Source organism: Dryobates pubescens, chromosome Z (assembly GCF_014839835.1).
Source record: "Dryobates pubescens isolate bDryPub1 chromosome Z, bDryPub1.pri, whole genome shotgun sequence".
Classification (NCBI taxonomy): domain Eukaryota; kingdom Metazoa; phylum Chordata; class Aves; order Piciformes; family Picidae; genus Dryobates; species Dryobates pubescens.
The window spans coordinates 20,453,808-20,471,273 of record NC_071657.1 but is presented as its reverse complement, the minus strand read 5'-3'; positions in this window follow the sequence as shown (position 1 = coordinate 20,471,273).

Sequence of the window (17,466 nt, the reverse complement as noted above, 5' to 3'; positions counted from 1 at the left end):
TCAGAGCAGAGAGCAACATTTATAGTCCTAACAATTTGCCTGAAACTGTGCCATGATTAAGAGACAGGGCTCAGCCTGATTCAGGCCAGGTGTCCACTTTATTACGCAAAATCTTTTCTTTATAAAAGCTAACACAACACAGAATCAGTTTGTGATTGGTCACAGAAAATGCATCACACGGGTACCTATATCTTACCAGGGTTTTAACAAACATCAATGTAAAAGTAAGAAACCAGGGACTCTTATAACAATCTGATATGTGTGAAATCTTACACTTTCAGGTCATAATAACCATTCGTAATCAGGTATCTGCACTCCTCCAACTACACTGCTGCACCATGTTCCCATAGTTCACAAGCCATCTAGGCTAACACTGTCTCCTCTTATCAGCATAGCAGTGCTTGGAGCTTGGCTTTCCAAGTTTTAACCCTTCAAAACTGTGGTAGTCTTTGCAGCCCAAGCTGTGGGAGTTTCTGCACCCACGAAAGTGCCTGATGCCCTTGGCTGGGGGTGCTCTTGGCTGCCCTATGGCCTGCACTGCTCCCTGCCTGCCCTGGAGGGAGTATCCTCAGGCTTTCACAGTTTTAGGTATCTGGAGTGGGCTTCATGAATTGTCTACAAAAATATAACAAATAGGAAAATGTGTATATAATGGAACTGCAAGTATGTTCAGTGAGGAATGCATTGAGACGTAATTATTTGACCTTAAAGCACTGGCAACTTTATGTTTCCAAGGAAGTAAGAACAATGCTGAGAAAGTACCTTTACAGAATCATTAGAAGCGTTACTAAATGGCGGGGGGGAGGCATGGTGTACAACAGAGAGACATTTTTACATTAAAGCACTTTTAAAAAATTTAAAAATTTATACATTTCCAAGGGATAGCATAAGGTTTACTGTAACATTGAAAGAATTCAAACTGAATGTTTGGTACCACTTTCCCACAAACTAATGATTAAAAAACTTCAGTAAACAGAAACATCAGATATCATAGCAATATCATAGTATCATAGTATCAGTCAGGGTTGGAAGGGACCACAAGGATCACCTAGTTCCAACCCCCCTGCCATGGGCAGGGACACCCCACACTAGATCAGGCTGGCCAGAGCCTCATCCAGCCTGCTCTTAAACACCTTCAGGGACGGGGCCCCAACCACCTCCCTGGACAACCCATTCCAGGGCTTCACCACTCTCATGGTGAAGAACTTCCTTCTCACGTCCAGCCTGAATCTCCCTACCTCCAGCTTCATTCCATTCCCCCTAGTCCTATCACTACCTGATATCCTAAGAAGTTGTTGCAGTCTATAACAAGGATATTTTAATATTAAATAAGTGGAACGATTAATAAAAATTAATAATTTTATTAATCATAAAACCCCCATGAAAAATATTAAATAAAACCTATTTACATGTTTGGGATGTTCAGTCGTGGAAGAGATACCTCATCAGCAGGAACAAATAACTATTTAAACATTATATACAAAAATCCAGAAACAACAAACAGCACTTTAAACTGTAAAGAAAAGGAACCTCGGCAATGAAGCCAGCGACTGCCCACAAAGTGGGAGGAACTCCAGAATTCCCTAGGGCAACAGACCTTCAATGAATGCTTATAAAAATCAGGTATTGTAATTACTCACTGATCCTGATACCTCGTGGCACACATTAGGATTTAAACAAAACCAAAATGACGTCAACCACGTGGAAGCTGCAGGAGAACAGTTTCACTTTCTGTTGGTGCCTGCAGCTTATTGCTGAGGCAGGATTTTCTCCCGAAGGATTTGTAGCTGAAAGCTTTGTAGAGAGGAGGTTCCTCGGCTGTAATCCTTTTGCAGCAGCGCTTGCTCCTTGCTCCAGTCAAACGGAACTATCCCGGGGACTCAGCTCCTCTGGGGTTTCGCCTCTCGGCCCGGCAAGACACATGTCTGTTCTCTGGGCTTTACAACGCTGAAAACAGTGTTGGGTCTGGGTAAACTGAAACACCATTCGGCTTCCAAGTGAAGCTTATGGTTCCTTCCAGAGCGTGGACAATTGCAAGACAAAGGCTCTGGCTCTTTGGGCTGGTACTTATAGATTTCCCGAGACAATAATGGCCAATAGCAACACAGATCTAGAGATAAAACCCTGATATTGCAACCTATAGAAAGCCTTCTTTTCAACTGTGGCCAAAAGCACGGCCACCTGGCTCATTCTGGCTCTGAAACACGTTCAAGCAAGCCTAAAGAACCAGGTCTACTAGATTCTGCCTCATTGTCTGGTTCAGAGCAACTTTCAGGCTTTTTTGCCCATTCAGGACACAAGTCCCTCCCCAGCCTTCTTTTAGGTCCCCTTTCTGTCGGCGACAAAGACTGGAGTCAATATGGATGACCAATATGATCTAGTATTGTTCCAGTATTGTACAAATATAGTGCAAGTATAGTATAGTACAGTGATAATTTAGAGCTAATATAGAGAGTGCATATTAAGGGAACTTCTACAACTTATACAGTCTCAGAGAGCATCGTTGGCATAGCTTCGTTAGTTCCCCATGAGTGACCACACATCGTACTATTATAGATTATTGGTCAAACTGCTAATAACATCTGAGGTTGTTGATGCAGGTGTGTTATCCCCAGATAACGTGCTGTGTTAATAGCTACTAGTGCCTTGCTTTAGTTACATGGTGCAGGCACAGCACTGTTTTGCTAAGCTGCTAGTTACTTCTGTGCTTATGCTGAGCACGGCCTACCACCATGTCAGGCTCCAGGCCTACACTGCCAGATTGCTCACACTGCTCATCGCTGACACTGCCACACCCTTCAGATACTGGAAGGCCACAATTAGGTCACCTCAGAGCCTTCTCTTCTCCACACTGAACAGCCCCAACTCCTTCAATCTGTCCTCACAGGAGAGGTGCTCCAGCCCTCTGATCATCCTTGTGGCCCTTCTCTGGACACCTTCCAGCATGTCCATATCCCTCTTGTAATAGGGGCTCCAGAAGTGGAGGCAGTACTCCAGGTGGGGTCTCACCAGAGCTGAGTAGAGGGGGAGAATCACCTCCCTCGACCTGATGGCCACACTTCTCTTGATGCAGTCCAGGATCTGATTGGCCTTCTGTGCTGCAAGTGCACATTGAGAGCTCATGTTGAGCTTCTCGTCCACCAGCACCCCCAAGTCTCTCTCCTCAGGGCTGCTTTCCAGCCAGTCACTGCCCAGCATGTATTTGTGCCTGGGATTGCCTGTGGGGACTTCCCCAGACTGCCATGACTTTTGGAATATAATATAGAACGTTTTAACAACCTCATCTGCCAGTTCTCTCAGTACCCGTGGGTGTATCCCATCGGGTCCCATGAACTTGAACACTTTCAGGTTCTTCAGGTGATCACGAACTTGATCTTCACTTATGATGGGCAGTTCTTCCTTGCGGTCCCTAGTATTGTCTTCCATGACATCAGGAGTGTGGCTAGAGGCCCTTACAGTGAAGACTGAGGTAAAGAAGTTACTGAGTACCTCAGCCTTTTCCACATCACTTGTGACCATTCCACCATTTTCCATTCTGAGGGGGCCCACACCTTCCCTAGTCTTCTTCTTCCCATTAACATACCTGTAGAAGTTCTTAGTGTACCTTCTAACCTCCCTGGCTAGATTCAATTCAAATTATGCTTTGGCTTTCCTAACCAGGTCTCTTGCTGCTCAGGTAGCTTCCTTATATATCCCTTGTTCTAGCTGTCCTTCCCTCCACTTCTTGTAGAGTTTCTTTTTAAGTAATAGTGTGTCCAGTAGTTCCTTGCTCATCCAGGCAGGCCTCCTAGCATTCTTTCCTGCTTTTCTCTTTGTTGGTATACATAGCTCCTGGACATAGAGGAGGTGGTCCTTGAATAACGAACCAGCTGTCCTGGGTTCCTCTTCCCTCTAGGGCTTTGTCCCACGACACTTTGGCTAACAGATCCTTGAAGCGATCAAAGTCTGCACGCCTAAAGTCTAGGGTCGTAAGTTTAGAATACTTCCTCCTGATTCAACTGTTTCATTGTCACTGCAGCCAAGGCTGTCTCTGAGACTCACATTGGTTACCAACCCTTGTTGGTGAGAACAAGGTCCAGCATAGCACCTTTTCTTGTTGGTTCCTGTACCATTTGGAGGAGGAAGTTGTCTTCTATGCAGTTCTGGAACATCCTGGATTGATGGTGCCTTGCTGTGTTGTCCCTCCAGCAGATGTCAGGATGGTTGAAATCACCCATGAGGACCAGGGCCTGTGACTTGGAAGCTTCTTCTATTTGCCTGTGGAGGGTCTCATCCCTTATCCCTCATCCTTTCAGGGAGGTGATTCTCCCCTTGTATGCTGCACTGGTTAGGCCACACCTTGAGTATTGTGTCCAGTTCTGGGTTCCTCAGTTTAGGAAAGATGTTGACTTGCTGGAATGTATCCAGAGAAGGGCAACAAAGTTGGTGAGGGGCTTGGAACACAAGCCCTATGAGGAGAGGCTGAGGGAGCTATGTTTGCTTAGCCTGGAGAAGAGGAGCCTCAGGGGTGACCTTATTGCTCTCTACAACTACCTTAAGGGAGGCTGTAGACAGGCAGATGTTGGTCTCTTCTCCCAGACAGCCAGTACCAGAACAAGAGGACACAGTCTTAGGCTACGCCAAGGGAGGTTTAGGCTGGATGTTAGGAAGAAGTTCTATACAGAGAGAGAGATTGCCCATTGGAATGGGCTGCCTGGGGAGGTGGTGGAGTCACCATCATTGGAGGTGCTCAGGAGGAGATTTGATAGTGTGCTTGGCTGCATGGTTTAGTTGATTAGGTGGGTTGCATTAGCTGATAGGTTGGAGGCAATGATCTTGAAGGTCTCTTCCAACCTGGTCTATTCTATTCTATTCTATTCTATTCTATTCTATTCTATTCTATTCTATTCTATTCTATTCTATTCTATTCTATTCTATTCTATTCTATTCTAATCTGCTTGGTTCTGCTGGTCAGGTGGCCTGTAGGAGACCCCCACAGTAATATCTCCTTCTCCGGTCTTGCCTTTAATTTTGACCCATACACTCTCAACCAGCTCATTATCTCTCCCCAGGTGGGGCTCCACTGATTCCATCTGGTTATTGACATAGAGGGCAACACCTCCTTCTCTCCTTCCCTGTCTATCCTTCCTAAAGAGCTTATACCCATCTATTCCTACATTATACCCATCTATCCCTACATTCCAGTCATGGGAATCATCCCACCAAGTTTCAGTAATAGCCACTATGTCATGGCATCCCAGCAGCACAGTGGCCCTTAATTCATCCTATTTGTTGCCCAAGCTGCGTGCATTTGCATAGAGGCACTTCAGCTAGGCTGGCCCTGTCATCCTCTTGTGCCAATTCCCCTTGGTTTCCATGGAGTGTCTTGGTGCATCATTCATGGCTTGCCTCAGGACAGCAAGTTGAGAGCCCTTACCAGCTCTCCATCCCTCTGCCTCTGGTGAGCTACCCCTGTTTGTCACAGGCCAGCAGGAGACTACTAACCCCTTCCCCCTTCAAATCTAGTTTAAAGCCCTATCAATGAGACTTGCCAATTCCTTTCCTGGAATCTTTTTACCTTTGAGGGATAGGCCATTCTTGTATACTGTGACCTTTCCCCTCCTCTGAATTTGAAGATCAGTATGCTATTTGGCTGCTGAAATACAAAGTTTAATCCCAGTGGATATTCATTTTGAGGTGACTCATTTTACTCATTTACATTTTTATACTTCCCTAAAAATAATTTAGCCAGAGAATTCAAATAAATATTTGAAAATGCCAATTTATTTCAGAAGCAAATATTCAACGTATATGCTAATTTAAACCAGAAAATAAGCAGAAATGGTGCAAATTAATATTAGACTCAAAGAACAAAACTTCAATAATAAAGAATGAGTGATTTTTGATGGAATACTTGCAGGATATTTAGTCCCATGAACTGCTGCATACTGAGCCTCATCTTCATATATTTCCAATATTTGATAGTGTCATAGGTTGAGTTTTAGTCTGCTGCTAATTATACCATCCTGCCACATGCCAGCTTCAGAATGAAAGTGCTGTCTGGAGCGAAGTATTATGGGGCTTGAAGTTCAGATTGTAACATGAGAGGCTTCCAGTTCTGCTTGCTGCTTCTGGGTTCTGAGGTTTTGGGTGTTGGTTCTTTCCTGCAGGCATGGCAATGATATGGGTAGGAGTCAGGTAGCATGGTGTTTGGGTTTTAGTTTTTTGTTTTCTCTCTCATGCTGGGTTTTCCACACACACACATTTTACTGTGCTTTTCTGCAAGTAAGCTAGGCTAGGGTAATTGTGGTGCTATATGTTATATTTTCCTCTAAGTAGGCTAAGCTGACGTAATTACATATTATGATTATGTTATATTAAACTTCTATCTCTTTATATCAACCCTGAGTTTTGTGTGTTACTCTTACCTCATTTCTGTGTTGGAGGAACAGGCAGGGTAACCCATTGTTTTGATTTAAACTATTATAATAGTCCAGTTGAAACACATCCCTTAGAAATGTGCAGCAGCAGTGTCCATGATAAGAATGGGATGGTCCAAAGAAGATTATTACCCAGCAGAGGAGCTATTCTGGGCTGTGTCTCTTACATAATTATTAAGGCTGGAAAAGACCTTTAAGATCATTGACTCCAGCCATAATCTAACTACCATGACTATGTCCTAAAGGGCTACATCTACATGCTTCTTGAACACCTGCAGGGATGGCAACTCCACTACCTCCCTGGGCAGCCTGTTTCAATGCCTCACAACTCTCTCAGTAAATAATTTTTTTCCTAATGTTCAATCCCCTGGCACAACTTAAACCTATTTCCTCTCATCCAATTGCTAGTTACTTGAGAGAAGAGACCAACACCAGCCTCACTACAACCTCCTTCCAGGTAGTTGTAGAGAGCAATAAGATCTTCCCTTAGCCTTCTCTTTTCCTGACTAAACAACCCCAGCTGCCTCAGCTGGTCCTCATATGACAAAACTTCCAAACCCCTCACTGGGCTCTTAGCTCTTCTCTGGACACACTGCAGGACCTCAATGCCTTCCCTAATACTGTGGTGCCCAGAACTGAACACAGTGCTCAAGTTGTGGCTTGACCAGTGCTGAGTACAGGGGCAGAATCACTTCCCTACTCCTGCTGCATATACTGGTTTTGATAAAGGTCAGGATGCCATTGGCTTTCCCCAAATCTATAGCATTACTTGGGATTGTTGAGATCAAAATGCAGAACCCATGAACTTGGTCTTATTAAACCTCATTCTGTTGACCTCAGCCCACAGATTTAACCTGTCCAGAGGTTAATTTACTGCTTAATTTACTGTCATCTGCAAACTTTCTGATGGTGCCCTCATCCAAATAATTAATAAACTGGCCCAAATACCAAGCCCTGGGGGACACCACTTGTGACCAGCCACCAGGTGGATTTAACTCTGTTTTTCACAGCTGTCCAGCCATTTTTTAATCCAGCAAAGAGTCCATCTATCTATGCCATGGGCTGCAAGTTTCTCAAGGAGAATGCTGAGGAAGACAGTATCAAAAGCTTTACTATTGTAGTCCAGCTAGACAATGTATAAAGCCTTTTCCTCTCCCACTAGGTGGGTCACCTCATCATAGACAGAGATAAGGTTGGTCAGGCAGCACCTGCCTTTCATGAACCCATGCTGAATGGGCCTGATCCTTCTAATATCCTGCACTTGCCGTGTGAGGGCACCCAAGATGAACCACTTCATAATCTTACCCAGTACCAAGGTCAGGCTGACAGGCCTGTAGTCCTCCCTTTGGCCTTTTCTGTATATTAGTGTCATATTGGCAAGTCCCCAGCTTAAGCAGGACTGCTGATAGATAGTAAGCTCCTCTGCCAGCTCCTTCAGCACTTTTGGGTGAATCTCATCCAGCCTCATAGAATTCTGAGTGTCCAGGTGTCACTAGCTGCTTCCTCCTGAATTATGGGGAGTTGATGCTGCTTTTCTTTCCCATCAGTAGGCTGAATATTCTGAGGATAATGGCTTTGACTGTTCAAGACTGAGACCAAGAAGGCATTAAGTACCTGAGCCTTTTCCTTATCCTTGATAGCAATGTTCCCCCCTGTATCCAATAAAGGGTGGACATTCACCTTGGTTTTCTTTTTGTTGTTAATATATTTGTAAAAACCTTTTTAGTTATCCCTCATGGAAGCAGCCAGGTTGCGTTCTAACAGGGCTTTGCATTTTGGCTGCTGCCAAAACTTTTAGAAGAGAGGCAGAGAGCTGAGGGCAAAGGAAGTAGAGAAAGGATGGCTGGAGCCATGAGAGGTTCCCTATGTTCATTTGCCGAGACTGTTCAGTCACTCAAGCATCTAACTGGTGCTGCTAGGGGGTGTCTGGAAAGTAGAACGTCATTTTGAGAAAAGCCTAGGTATGCTAATTTATTAGCTGCATTTTACTTCAGTAAGCCATCTGAAGCTATGACATAGCACACAGGTGTTGCTCAGCAGATTCACGGAGGTTAGGCAGCACTTATTATATTGACTGCCTATGTGGATCCAGAGGATGAGGATGCACTAACCCAGCTATGGCTGCATTGCTCCAATATCTATTACTCTAGGCTGCTCCTGTTGCTGTCTTATCTGAGAGACTGCAATAATAAGCTAGCACCTCACTCAAGTTGTAGGGTGCCAGGGTAGCTACCATGAAGACTAGCAACTGAGAAAAGCCTTAACTGCAGTTACTGGAAGATGTCGTTACCAGAATGTGTGTGTCTGCTTCTCCTGCATCCCTATGTGAGGGGTTACCACATTGCTCTACAATACATGCCCTCCGTTGCTGGCATGTTGGGCAGTCATAGGCCTTCCCAGGCATGCCTAAGGTTGTCTGGAAGATGGGGCAGATTCTGGGAATATGGCAAGCAGCTTTGGGGTGAGAAAAGGAAGACTGAGAAAAAGACTTCATTTGTACATAGCCTCTTCAACCCTGAGCTAAGGAAAATGTGTTGAGCAGTGAAATGGAGTCACAGTGAAAACAAACTGTTGTATTGGATACATATCCATATGTCATATAAATCACATAAATTCTTGTGTTATGGATGGAGTATACAGTGTCATTTTCTAAGAGTGCTACCCTGTCATCTGTTAGGAGGGGGCAGAGTAAAGGAAGACTGGATCATTTAGCATGTGTGCACACACAAAGCCATATAAAAAGGCTTGCTAGGGTCATCCTTATTTGGAAGACGAGTATGCCTGGTTGTGTTTCCTTTAACTGTATCAGGTGAGATGTGGTGGCAGGACCCTGCAGTGTGGCCTAGCTGGCAGGTAAGGAGGTGTCTTTCAGAAGCTGGTATTTCTGTCTGCTGCAGTTACAGTGGTAGACAATGAACAGAAGAACTCCCAGAAAGACCCAGATTTCATTGATCAGAGGAGTCCCTGCATTGGAATTCACCATTGGGTCTGGTTGGCAGCAACAGATCCTCCACCAATTGCCAATGTGATCTCACTGGAAGGTGGTACCTTGGAGTATGAGAAAGACTCCTACAGTGCAGTCCTTTGATGTCCAGCCTTCTACTTATCATTTGGGAAACTCTGAAGTACCTCCCTCTGAGGATTCAGATCAGCAATAGTGATGGGCTGTCGTGAAGGGAGCCTATGCCCAGAATTATGCCCCAAATATTGCCAAAACTTGTCCCAACGTGTTTTGCTCACATCTCCCTTTCCCTCTCCTTTCTGGAGTAGGTGCTCAGCCCAGGGATGAGTAAACAAAGGGCCACGCATAACCATTCCAGGGTAAACAACCCAACCTGCCTTTTGTGAGGTAAACAAGATCATGCACCCACTGTATGGGATGCTTGTGCTTTGTCCAAGTTTGGGCATAATTCTAACCACATGATTTTCTATAGGCTAAAGGTGCTTACCAAGTTTGACTATTAGCCAAATCCAAGCCTTTGGCATACTATAAATATACCCCAAATTGTAAAGAAGTTACTCTTTGCTCTTTGCTTAAGCTCTTTTGCTACGAAGTGCTTCTGTGCGCTTCTGTTTCATCCATGCATACCAACTTTGTCTGCAGTATGGAGAGAAGCCTATTACCTGCAAAGTGCTGGTGTGCCTCAGTTTACCAAGAAGCCTGCAAAGAGTCCTTCACTTCGCTTCACTACAGCTTAGCATCGTATCCCTGTCTCACAGGTAGGAAGAAGTTGCTACCACGTCTTAAAGGGACTGAACCCCATTGGTAAGCTTTGCCATCACGTGGAGAACTAGCCTGAAAACCTTTTGGCAGTTCCAACGGCATCTGCTGTGAGCATAATCCACAGACCTGTGAGCCAAATCAGCCCTTTGTGTGCCCACTTGTAAAGCAAGAACCATGCTCAGCCACATCCCATGTGCCGGCCATTGAGTTGCAGAAGAAGCCACCATTGCTCCCTGTGATTCAGAGCACCATCTCTGCTGGGAACACCTGTGAGTGCCCCAGACAGCTACACAAAGGACTGCCTTGTAACCCTAGAAATGGGAAAGCAGTCACTGAGAGGAACTTGGCAGTGGTCATTTTGAGCTGAGCCAGGGGCAAAGGGATGCCACTCCACACTTGTGGTAGGTTGAGAGAGGGCCTAGCTCTCCCTCCCCCACAGAGAAAGAGACCACAGCTAACCCAGTCGGAGAAGCAAGCTATATTTACAAGCATATATAGAATGCAGGTTATATATAACACAATTTATACAGTATTTACAAAATATATACAGAAATATACAGCAAAGAAAAATAACACAACAAAATTCCCTCCTCGAGAGGAGGAGGGTTTTCTTCCCTGTAACCCTCTCTCTCCCCCCCTACCTCCCTTTTTTTCCAAAAAGGGATTAGAGAGAGAGAAAGGCAGTTATTAAGGAAAAGAGAGGTTATTAAGCTTCAAAAAGCACATGCAGGCATTAGTTTTGCTTATCTCAAGGTCAGCTCCGCTTAGTTTGCTGAGTAGCAGACAGGCTGAGAAGCAGAACAGGCAGGAATGGCAGAACAGGCTGAAACTCCGAAAAATTGCAACTGCCCTACAACTTAAAGTTGCATTCTGCCCATCTACTAATGAAATTTGTTTAGAATATAATGTTTTCATTTTGATACAAAAATGTTCAGCCAGAGTGTTCCCAACACTCTCTCTCTCTTTCTTAAAGGCACAGCCTCAAACAGTCACAGCACTGTGTCCCCCACACACACTCTGTAACAGACTCAGAAGGGGAACTGCTCTCCCACAGTGTCCTGAAACCCCAAGGTGTGGTAGGTTGAGAGAGGGCTTAGCTCTCCCTCCTCCACAGAGTAAGAAACCACAACTAGCCCAGCTGAAAGAGCAAGCTATATATTTACAAGCATATATGGAAAGCAGGTTATATAACACAATATATACAGGTATTTACAATATATACACAGAAATACACAGCAAAGAGAAATAACACAACAAAAATCCCTCCCCGAGGCAGGGGTCCACTCCTTGGAACCCCCTCTCTCCCCCCCCCTACCTCCCTTTTTCCTAAAAAAGGGGTTAGAGAGAGAGAAAGGTAAGTTACTAAGGAAAAGAGTTGTTAGTAAGCTTCAAAAGCCCATGCAGGATTAGTTTTTGCTTATCTGAAGGCCAACTCCAGCAGTTCGCAGAGAGAGCAGGCAGGGAGAACAGGCTGAAAACTCCAACTCCCCCAACTCCCCAAACTGAACTGAACTGAGGAAAAAAAAAAAATTCCAACTGCTTCACAATCTAAAGCTGCATTTTTTGTCTATCAACCAATGAAATTCGTTTAGAATATCAGAATGTTTTGGTTCTAGTACTGAAAACATTTAGCCAGTGTTTCAGCACTGTTTGTTCTTAAAGGCATAGCCTCAAATGGTCACACAAGGATAGCAGCACCAAGGGAGTCGCTCAAGAGATCCTGTCCAGGTGAACCTGCCTGATTGGCAGAAGTCCACACTCACCCCTGCGCAGCCGTGGGAGAAGACTTGTCTCTGCCCCCCCCAGAGCCAACCACTGTTGGATCCCCACAAGCCCCTTAGCTTTGGCAGTCAGCCAGCATAGCAGTAACTTTGCAACCAGCTTAGCATGTGAAACTGCATTTACCAGTGTTCACGTGTTTAACACCAGATTTGGTTCTGTTTAAAATCCTCACACTTTAGTCTGCATGGTATTATAACTTATAAAGCACCACCCTGGCAATGCCTGGAGCCATAATTTGTGACCATAATGTGACTTAAGTCTCTTTAAAGGTTCCTTTAAAATTATATGTGCCTGGTACCTAGCTGTTTAGCAGCTGCAAGCATCTTGTTGAGTCGCCATCTGGTGGACAAGAAGTGGAATTGCACCCATGGTTCTAATTGAATAACTTTTGTATTTTGCCAATTTGATTCAAACTGTACCAGTTTATGGGGTATGTCCACTAGACATACCCCATAGAATCTGCATACAAATATTGATAAAGTGCTATTAATTATTTTAATACTAATAAAAATTATATAATAATTTTTATTATTATATTAATAATTATAATTATATTAATAATTATATTATTAATATATTCTATTATATTAATAATATTATAATAATATATTATAATATAGTATATATTATATATTTTATATATATTATAATATAATATAATATAATATAATATAATATAATTATATTAATAATAATTATATTAATAATTTTTTTTATTATTAATTATATATAAAAATAATATATAGTTATAATTATTATTATTATTATTATTATTATTATTATTATTATTATTATTATTATTATTATTATTATTATTATTATTATTATTTAAAAAACCAACAACTTATTAATCCCATGGATGCACAGTCCTGATACTTGGACCTTGACATAGCCCATACTGAGTTTCTTTAGTATGTCTATGCATGCTCTGAAACTGCACTACTTCCATTCTTCTAGAAACTGCCCAGAAAACAGGGGGAATTAGACAAAGCTAAATAACCTTGTTCCTAGCCCAGCCACGATATTCCATAGTCTACAGCTCTTGACATATATGTATTTGTGAAAGTGACTGCTTAGCAGCGAACTATAAATACCAAGCTTCTAAAGCACAGCCTACATGTTGTTAAATGACAGAAGGAAAGTAGGAGACAGGAGACAGTGTACATAAAAAATGCAGAATGGTATGACCTCAACTAGATTCTGAAAGGAAAGATTCCTTGGAAGTTGCTGAACTATGCCAATTAATTATTTAGAAAGTGTGTTAATGCCAAATATGTGCCAGAAAAAAAAAACAGTAAGAATTTATTGCTGTAGACTATAGCATGCAGTTTCTGGGAAATGTTCCTAAAAAATAGTGGGCATATCTGGATGAAAAAGCAAGATAAATCCAATTTGATACTGAATGGTATCAAGGGATGTGAAACAGCTCCGTGAATAAACCAAAGGCTAGTAATGCAAGAGCCACAAACCAATAGGTTATTTCAGCATACTTATATTCTTACTAGATGTTTAGCCAGATATGGCGACGACGGAGGTTCTTGGAATCAATACGGCTGACCAATATGATCGGGTTTTGATCCTTTATTGTTCCAGTATTGCAGGCCTATGGCTCAGGCCTATGGTGAAAGCATGGCACAGTAAAGCATGGAAGGAGAGGAGACAGGACAGGCAGAAAAAGAAGTGCGTAGCAAGGAAACTGCTACAATTTATATAACCTTGGTGTGCCTTGTTGGCATGGACTCATTGGTCCCCTATGAGTGACCACACATCACACTATTATAGATTATTGGTCCAACTATGGATGACACGCGAGGTTTGTTGATGCGGGTGCATGTTCTGTTGTCCCGAGATAACTCACTATGTTTCTAGCTACCAGCATCTTGTTTTAGTTACAGTGCTGCAGGCACAGCACTGTTTTGACATACTGGTAGCTGGCTCTGCACTTACGCTGAGCATGGCCTACCACCATATCAGGCTCTTAGGCCTGCATTGCCAGATTGCTCACACCGCTCGTAACTGGTGTTCCCACATAGATATATGAATATATAGATTAGATTAAGGCCATTGTTATGGTTTAGAGCTGGTCAGATTGCTCTAATGCCCCAGGGTGAAAGAAAACCACTTCACACACAGGATTGGAGTATTAGAAAGTTTAAGTGGAAAATCTATTCACACGCTACAAGACAAGTTTGGAATGCATAGTGGTGAGCATAGCAAAACATATAAAATACAAATGAATGTGTGATCTGGGTTTAACATAGAAGTTCATTAAGCCAAAAAACTTCACACAAAAACTCCACCAAATCAGACCAAAACCCTAGTATTCCTTTTCTCCCCACCTGGGGTTTAACACACACCTCAGGGCTCTTTCTTTCCCCACCATTGCTAGGCTGGATTGAGGATGGCCATGCCTGAAAATGCCCCCCTTGACCCCTGGCATTAGGCCTAAATAGGCCAAGATTGTGCAGTAAAAAATTGGTCAGATAAGACTGGAACCATCCTACCTCCACACCAGATAAGGTAGCTCACTGTGTTCAGGGAGAAGAAAGGGACAAAAGATACCGCGATTGAGAGATGGAGACGAAGCTTGATGCAAGCAAAGTGTCTACTTTATTGTACAGTCATTTCTTTATATAGGCTAACATGTTCAGAAGGCTACTTGTGATTGGTAATTAGATGTGTCCGTGCAACAGTTACAGAATCGTGGCTGGCTGCCAAGGAAATGCCAGGGAACACACATCGCTGGGCAAGGCTCAGACAGGTGTCAAAGGCAAACTATCACAAGTCTCTTATCTAAGGCCAGAGAAAGAACGAAAGACTTTCTTGCAATATTTACCCACACTCATTAACATGTAGTTGTGTGCCATCCTGAATCACAATGGCCATTGGTAATTAGCTAAATGCTTTTTTCTCTTCTACGTAATTGCAGTTTGCTCACAGGGTTTGTGGCCCACAAGAGCAAAAAACCTTTCCTTCTATCAGCTGACCATTGATTCAGATTCTACTCCCTAAATTCAGTGCAACATTTCCCCTTTCTGTTGCACGACAAGAACGATCAAGCAAGCGTTGTAAGCATTGCAATATACAAGGTAACAGAAGTAATAAAAAGTAAAATAACAAAAGCATAAATGACTGTTTTAAGAAAGCTACATTATCACATAAAAGAGATGATGGGACTGGCCAGTTATCCAAAGGCTATCCCATAAGGCAAGTAGAAAAAGGATTATCAGGAGAGGCAGTAGCCAGACATAAAGCAAAACACGGCAAACCTGATCTTCAGCACTGTCTTTTACAATCTGCTCTAAAGGTATGTTACATCTTTACTTTTCTAAGATGGTCAAAAATCATCAATTGTTTGGTAGCAAGATTTCTTTAGTCTGTAAAGGTAGATCTGGCCAGGCTCTAGCTTCCCAGACAGAAAACTTTCAGGCAAACAGCAAGAGCAAAAGAGCTTCATTGCTTTGCCCAATATAAAATTACACATAATAGCGGTTTTTTTTCTGCTCATCCTAGTAATACTGATCTGTTGGTGCTTTGTTTTTGCTAAGGGGAGGTACTGAGTCCTAGTGATACTCACTTTAGCCTAATGCTGTTTCTTTTTCTTTCAAATTTCTCCTAGCTAAAACTTCCATAATTCTTATATCCTCTATAAATTTTGTTAAATCACATGTAAAATCACATATAAAATGAAAATTTGAGAATACAACATGCTTCAACCATTCTTTCTTGCAACATAATACCTGAATTCTCCTCTTTTGTTTTTATAACCTAAAATGAAAATGCATTTTGTGCTATAATGAATTTTGATTTTTAACTCTAGGTGTATAGAATTATATCAAACTGGTGGGATAACATATAAGTCCATATAAACATTTTCTCTAATCATACAATCATGAAGCAATTATGATATACAGCCCTAAGTTTTAAACAATCCTTTAAACTTAACCTTTATTATCAATCTGCAAATGTGTTACTCTCTATTCCCATTCTTGAATATGCTTATGCATTGAGACTGAATGATCTAACAGATTCATACAACACAATTAAAACCATCATATAGAACATAAACCCTTTTGCTAGTTATGGCCTTGATTTCAACATGGGTCACAGCATCGTGGCTGAACCATAGAGGGTTATAGCGCATGCGCGGGGCTGGAGTTGCGCATTCTCATACCCAAAACATGAGGTGTCACCTCTCAAGCTGGAAGAGATGGCCACCGCCAGAGAGGAGGAGACCACCCCGGATCCATTTCCAGAGCTTTCTGAGATGCCAGCCAGGCCACCAATGGTAATGTTTCTCTACAGTATTTAACAAAAGCCCAGAAAATATTTCCTAACTTGGCTGTAACACTGTAATGTTTTCTCACCATTAGGCTGTTAGGCTACTGTCATCCTCCAGGGAAGAGAGGCTCAGACGAGCAGTTTTTCGCCTTCCACAACAGTCAAAGAGGTTAGTTTTCTTAAGGCTTTGGTTGATTCAAGGATATTCCCTTTTTTATAATTGATAACTTCTTTTCTCAGAAGGAGAGCTGGCCCCACCTATCGTACCATGCTGCACCCAGATGTTGAGGTGGTTGGTCGAAGGCGGCTTAGGGTATTAGTTTATTCACTGTTTGGTATCTCAATCTGTGCTGTTACCCTTATTTTTGTTACTGCCATTCTTTGTTATCTCAATAATTGTTGTAAGTAAGTTGTTTCCACAGTTCCTGTTAACTACTAGTTATTGTTAATTGTTGACACACGTTATAATAAAGTTTATGTTTTTCTACAAAGTTTAACTCTATAACAAATAAAATCAAAAGGTAACAAAACTGTATTATTCTAACCTAACATCCTTTGCACACATAAAACAAGCAAGATAAAATTAACAATATAGTGAAAGCAATCAATAAAATCAACAACCCAATATTGATAAGAGACTGCATCCACCCTGGCAACAACACATCCCATCAAAGTCTCCAATTTACTTTGACTTTCCCTTTAACTATTTGACATTATTACTTACCTATGACATACTGTTAACATATAAATCCATGTGAACATTTTCTCAAACCACACAGTGAATAAGCAATCATAATATTCAGTCTTAATTCAGATGGTTTTTGGTACATTCTTTGCATTGTTGCTTTTGGTCTCAGGTTATTATTACAGTCATTGTGGTTGATGTTATGTATTTCTGGTGATTTCCAGCTTCATGGGAAATGCTGTTTTTTCCTCTTCTTGATTCTTGTGCTGTTGTTGAGATGGTTGCAGTACTGCATTGCTGGTATCACCAAAACCCTGGTTATAAACTATGCCTCTTTTTTCTTCCCCCCCTCCCCCCTTTTTTTTCTTTTTTTTTTTTTCTATGTATATAATCCTTAAAGCTATTATGAAGACAAAGTAAGACCCAAAAAAACACATTCTATAATGTACCTATAACAAACCCTTAACTTATGCTAATACCAAAAATCCTTACAAACTTAAACAACTATGTTAAAATTAATCCATCAAATCCATGTCTAAAATAAGAAAGTTGTTACATTAACTAAAGAACACTTT